Here is a 5803-nt window from a genome sequence, read left to right on the forward strand (position 1 = left end):
TCATTAAATAGAGTCCCGAAGCCATGACGTAGCGTTGCCAAGGCAGCAATTTCACTGGATCATAAGCGGAGGGAGCGGGGGGGCAGGGGGGGCGGTCGCTCCGGGCCCACGACCGCAAAGGGGGCCCACTTTTGGCCAAATCTATCTTGATTTATTGTTATATTTACCGATGCTTATTTGTACTAAAATGTTAGGCCTACTAAAGATGCCACTGGTCCGTATAGTGCGCTCACAATGGGAGATCGTCTGTCATGCTGCAAATTAAATAGCCCGCACTCTCCCTCTCGCTACACTGTTGCGTTTTAAAAGCGAAACTGATGCCACAACCGGTCTGGGTTTGCCGAAGTAGCCTATGCTACAGGCTGTATTTATTACAGTGTAGGTCTAGTCTTGTGCCTATTTAGACGCAGGAGCATAGGCCTAAGCTTGCCGCGACAACAGCAGTCACTATCAGGCACGCCAGCAGGAATGAATGTTCAGCGCATCTACCCCTCCGCGAACATTGAAAGGCTTAATATTTGTCCGTTTCCCGGTTTCGTTCATGCATTGGCCACCTAAAAAGTAGCCTAGTGCAAAATGCAATATACAACAATAACGCCTAATAACGACCTATTCATTTGGACAACTTTATACGACCCTAAGGGTAAAGTTACCTTTAGTTTTGTTCTAGTTTACCGTTTTGTATGGCTTTAAACAGCGTTCGCGCTTTAACATCAGTAAATATTATAATGGTAACGTTTTGAAAAGCATTTGCCTACCTTGTTCATCTGAAATAACTCCTCTAGTTTTGCTGCCTCTATCCTTTGCTACCTCCACCCTTTCATTGTTTCCAAAAAACGTTTTATGTCCATGATAGCCTTGAAGTCTTGAGTTAGTGAATTAGCTTAACATTGTGTGTTGATAACTGGCAACCATAGTAAAAGAAAGCAAGTAGCCTAGCCCACAACTTTTGTAATTGGTGGGTGCGTAGGCTATTATTCCCTCTGCAGTTGGGAAGTTATGGTGGGCTAACTTTGTGTGAACACACACGGGAAATTCTCTCTCATTGAGTTGCCTGATAATACGCACAGCTGCACCGATGCATAAACTAAACGGCAGACTAGGTCATCAGGACATAAACAAAATGCCTCAGCCTCTAATAAGCACAATATGAAGTGGTCTAAATAAAAACATGATGTTGGAATAAACACCGACAGTATAGGGGCCCACTAAAGATCGTCGCAACCCCTATAGTGAAGCATTAGCTCCGCCCCTGCACTGGATCTTTAACAAATCAATCTACCATTATAGTGGGGGGCCTTAAGCACATTTTCGCGCAAATTCATCTAAAAGCGCCAAATTTGGCACAGATGTAGCTTAGGTCATACTGAAATGATTTAGCTAGGGCGCCGGAGTCAGCGGCCCTTGGGGCCAAGATGGCGGCCAAATCCAATATGGCCGCTGTGCGAAAAGGGTTCCGTCTATAACTTTTGAACTACATGAGTTACAAATACAAACTTGATATCTCTTTTAGCTTAATTGATCATGGGGAATACATAGGAATGTTAATATTTATGACCCGGTGCATCTGGACCCCTTATTCCTCCAATTCTAATATGGCCGCTGTCCAAAAAAGCAGTTTTGGCTGTAGTATGGGGCCTTACACCCCATTGTTTGTGCAAATTAATCTACAAGCACTAAATTTGGCACGGATGCAGCTGAGGGCATAATGAAATGATTTAGCCAGGCCGCCCGAGCCAATGGTAACTGAGACCAACATGGCAGCCAAATCCAAAATGGTTGTCGCCTGAAAGGGATTCGGCTATAGCTTTGGAGCCTGATGAGATACAAATACAAACTTGATGTCTATTTGAGCTTTTTTGATGATGGGAAACCCATAGGAATACTTACATTTATGATTGGGTATATCAGGACCCTCCAAATTTCCTAAATTCAATATGGCTGCTGTCCGAAAAAGGGTTTTGGCTTCAAATTTTGAACCAAATGCGCTACAAATGAGGATGTTGTGTCTATTTTTAGTTTATTGACCACAGGAAGTCCATTGGCATATTTATATATATGCTTGTGTAAGTCTGGAACCTGTATTCTTTTCAAGACTTTGTTTGAAAATCTTTTTTTACCACAACTTTGAAGGTTATTCTCAAGGTGGATTAATTTCCTTATAAAAGTGGAATGCTTTCAGTGTACCACAGGTGAATACATTTAGAAATGTAATCATATAAGAAAGAATAAGACATAATTATTATTGCAAGGCAATATTTATAGTATGTCAAATTGTTAAAAGAATAATATAGTCAATCTGTCCAAAACTCTTCAAAGGTTTGCTTAGCATATCAAAAAAACAGCAATAACATAAAAATAACAACAGTAAATTCTCATGGTCGCTCTCATGAATTTTTGCCTGAAGAAGACCCAGAAGGGTCGAAACGTTGCCTGATGTGCATTAAATATATGGGAGTCAAAAGCAGTGTTGTGGACATTATATTTTTTCAATTGAGTAAGTTTTCATTTGTCCTGCACCTGCCAGAAGGTGGGATGTGCACACAATAACTGTTTGAACTGTTCTCTCATGAATTCTCATTCTCATGGTCTCTCTCACAATTGTAGTCATAAGAACAAAACACTTATAGAAAAAAGTACACCTGGTTAGGAAGGAAGTTGGTAGGAAAGGAAGTAGTTGGCTAAACACTGTTGTTGGTCATCTTCTGAGACCACAGGTGACCACTACATGGACCCATTACAATTTGCATACCGTCCAGAGGTGGTTGTGGAGGATGCCTTAATCTATCTGTTTTATAGAACACACTCTCACCTTGACAGGGGCTGGTAGTATTGTGAGGATCATGTTCTTTGATTTCTCATGTGCTTTTAACACCATACAGCCTATGCTGCTATGTGACAAGCTTTGAAGGATGCAAGTAGACACCTCCACAACTTCATGGATTACTGATTACCTGACTGACAGACCACAGGTTGTGAGAATGAAAGGGTGTGTGTCTGAACAGGTAGTCAGTCGCATAGAAGCACCACAAGGGACTGTGTTGTCTCCTTTTCTTTTCACACTGTACACCTCAGACTTCCAGTACAACTCTGAGTCATGTCACCTGCAGAAGTTCTCAGACAGTTCACAGACTGCAGTTGTGGGGTGTGTCAGTGATGGTGAGGAGACGGAATACAGGCAACTGGACCACTTTGTGACATGGTGCAGAAACAACCACCTTGTCTTGAATGTGGCTAAGACAAGGGAAATGGTGGTGGACTTTAGTAGGGCCAGGCCTGAGCTAAATACCATTTCAATACTGGGTGAGGAAGTTGTTGAGAACTACAAATATGTGCGGGCTCTTATAGACAATAAACTGGATTGGAGGTATATATATACTCTTTTGATCCTGTGAGGGAAATTTGACTCTGCATTTAACCCAATCCGTGAATTAGTGAAACACACTCAGCACAAAGTGAACACACAGTGAGGTGAAGCACAGAAGCGCAGGTGTCCCAACGCAGTGAGCTGCCTGCTACAGCAGCACTCGGGGAGCAGTGAGGGGTTAGGTGCCTTGCTCAAGGGCACTTCAGTTGTTCCTACTGGTCGGTGTTTGAACCGGCAACCCTCCGGTTACAAGTCTGAAGCGCTAACCAGTAGGCCACGGCTGCCCCAAAGAAGGGTCAGAGCAGACTCTATTTTTTGAGAAAGCTTAGGTAATTTAATGTGTGGTCATGGTAAAAAAACATAGTTTTCATCTGTAGCTTATTCGGTTCAAAAGTTGTAGTCAAAACCCTTTTTCGGACAGTCACCAGATTGCATTTGGGGACTTTGAGAGTCCAGATATACCCAATCATAAATATATATTTTGTGTTTCCCATAGCCAGAAAAGGTGAAATATTTATTAATTTTACATTTGTATCTCATCTGGTTCAAAATATGCAGCCTACAATAATCCCTTTTCAGGTGGTGGCCATATTGGATTTGGCAGCCATCTTGGTCCCAGGGGCCACTGGCTCCGGCATCCTCGCTAAATCATTTCAGTATGCCCTCAGCTGCATCCATGCCAAATTTTGTGCTTGTAGATAAATTGCCGAAAACAATGGGGTGTAAGGCCATATTGGAATTGGAGGATTAAGGGGTCCAGATATACTGGGTCATAAATATAAACATTTATATGTGTTTCCCATGATCAATTAAGCTGAAAAAGACATCAAGTTTGTATTTGCAGCTCATGTGGTTCAAAAGTTATAGTCGGAACCCTTTTCGGGCAGCGGCCATATTGGATTTGGCTGCCATCTTGGCCCCAAAGGTCGCTGGCTGCGGAACCCTAGCTAAATCATTTCAGTATGACCTGAGCTACATCTGTGCCAAATTTGGTGCTTGTAGATAAATTGGCGCAAACAATAGGGTATAACTACAGTCAAAACTGCTTTTTTGGACAGGGGCCATATTGGAATTGGAGGATTAAGCTGTCCAGATATACTGGGTAATAAATATAAACATTCCTATGTGTTTCCCATGATCAATTAAGTTGAAAAAGACATCAACTTTGTATTTGTAGCTCGTGGTTAAAAGCTAGTCGAAATCCTTTTCGGGCAGCGGCCATATTGGATTGGCTGCCATCTTGGCTCCGAGGGTCTGTGGTTCCGGCGCCCTAGCTAAATCATTTCAGTATAACTTGAGCTACATCTGTGCCAAATTTGGCGCTTTTAGAAGAAATTGCGCGAAACGACCTATTTATGTGCTTAAGGCCCCCCACTATTAGAAATCACCATAGCGGTGGCTTTCTTAATATATTTCAATCATTTTACAACGTTTCTAATACGTTAGTATATTTTTTGTACACTGTAGGAATCACATACTACAACATATATTCATACCAACACGATCAAATTCGTGACTACAGAGTTTTATTTTAGCATGGGTTTCCTCCGTAAAAGAGACCTGCATGTAACTTCACAGCATGCGGTTAAAATCCTTAAATTCACAGACGTGTTTTGGCTTTATTTTTTTGGCAAAAAACGTCGCTCTTAACAGCCACCAGTCTTTGAGAAGACGTGAAATATCCACTGGAATTTTGTTTCTTTCTATTACACCTGCCAGGGAACCCGTGTTATGTGGCTAAGCTGCTGCCTAGCAGGTAAAACACGTTTAAATGGATACATTTATTTTTATTAGCTAGAAATGATGCCACATGTCTACATTCAATGCTATTTATGCCACTTCGAAAGTTTGTTTAGATCCAGTGATTCTGCCGTCATGGAAACGCTACGTCACACTTCGGGACTCTATTCAGTTGACAAACCACATCTGAAATGTAAATGCATGTACAAGGATACAAGGATACAAGGAAGTTTATGTACAAGCATACGTTTAAATATGCTTGACAACTGGTACTTTCTATGTACAGAAGCTCTCGCCAGTGCTTTGCCGATGGCAGGGACAGATGGACTTTAGCGAGGAAGTCCCATTTCAGTACCGTGGAGAGCGGCCGGGAGTTCCGAGTGAGACCTGATCAGTGATTGGCCCGTCAGGCGGAAGCGAAAAATATCCCTAGTTAAGAGCGCTCTGGACATTGGAACACACACTTAGAATGCTTCGCTCATTGGACCGTGTCCCTGGTGGCATTAAAGTTTACCGGCGATAGGAGGAGCATAACTTTGAAGGGGTTCCATTCGTAGCCTTCGACCTCCGCTGTTTAAAATTATTATAGCGTTCTAAGGAAACAGGCCTACAATTGTTCAATCGGTAGGCTATCGGTAGGCCTAATCTATATTTCGTTCTACTGCTGGTGTGTATGGAAACCAAATAGCATGCTCC

Source organism: Alosa pseudoharengus, unplaced genomic scaffold, assembly GCF_046254945.1.
Source record: "Alosa pseudoharengus isolate Yale_2024_CS ecotype anadromous, Long Island Sound unplaced genomic scaffold, YU_APseudo_1.1 YU_APseudo_1.1_scf_19, whole genome shotgun sequence".
NCBI classification, from domain to species: Eukaryota; Metazoa; Chordata; class Actinopteri; order Clupeiformes; family Clupeidae; genus Alosa; species Alosa pseudoharengus.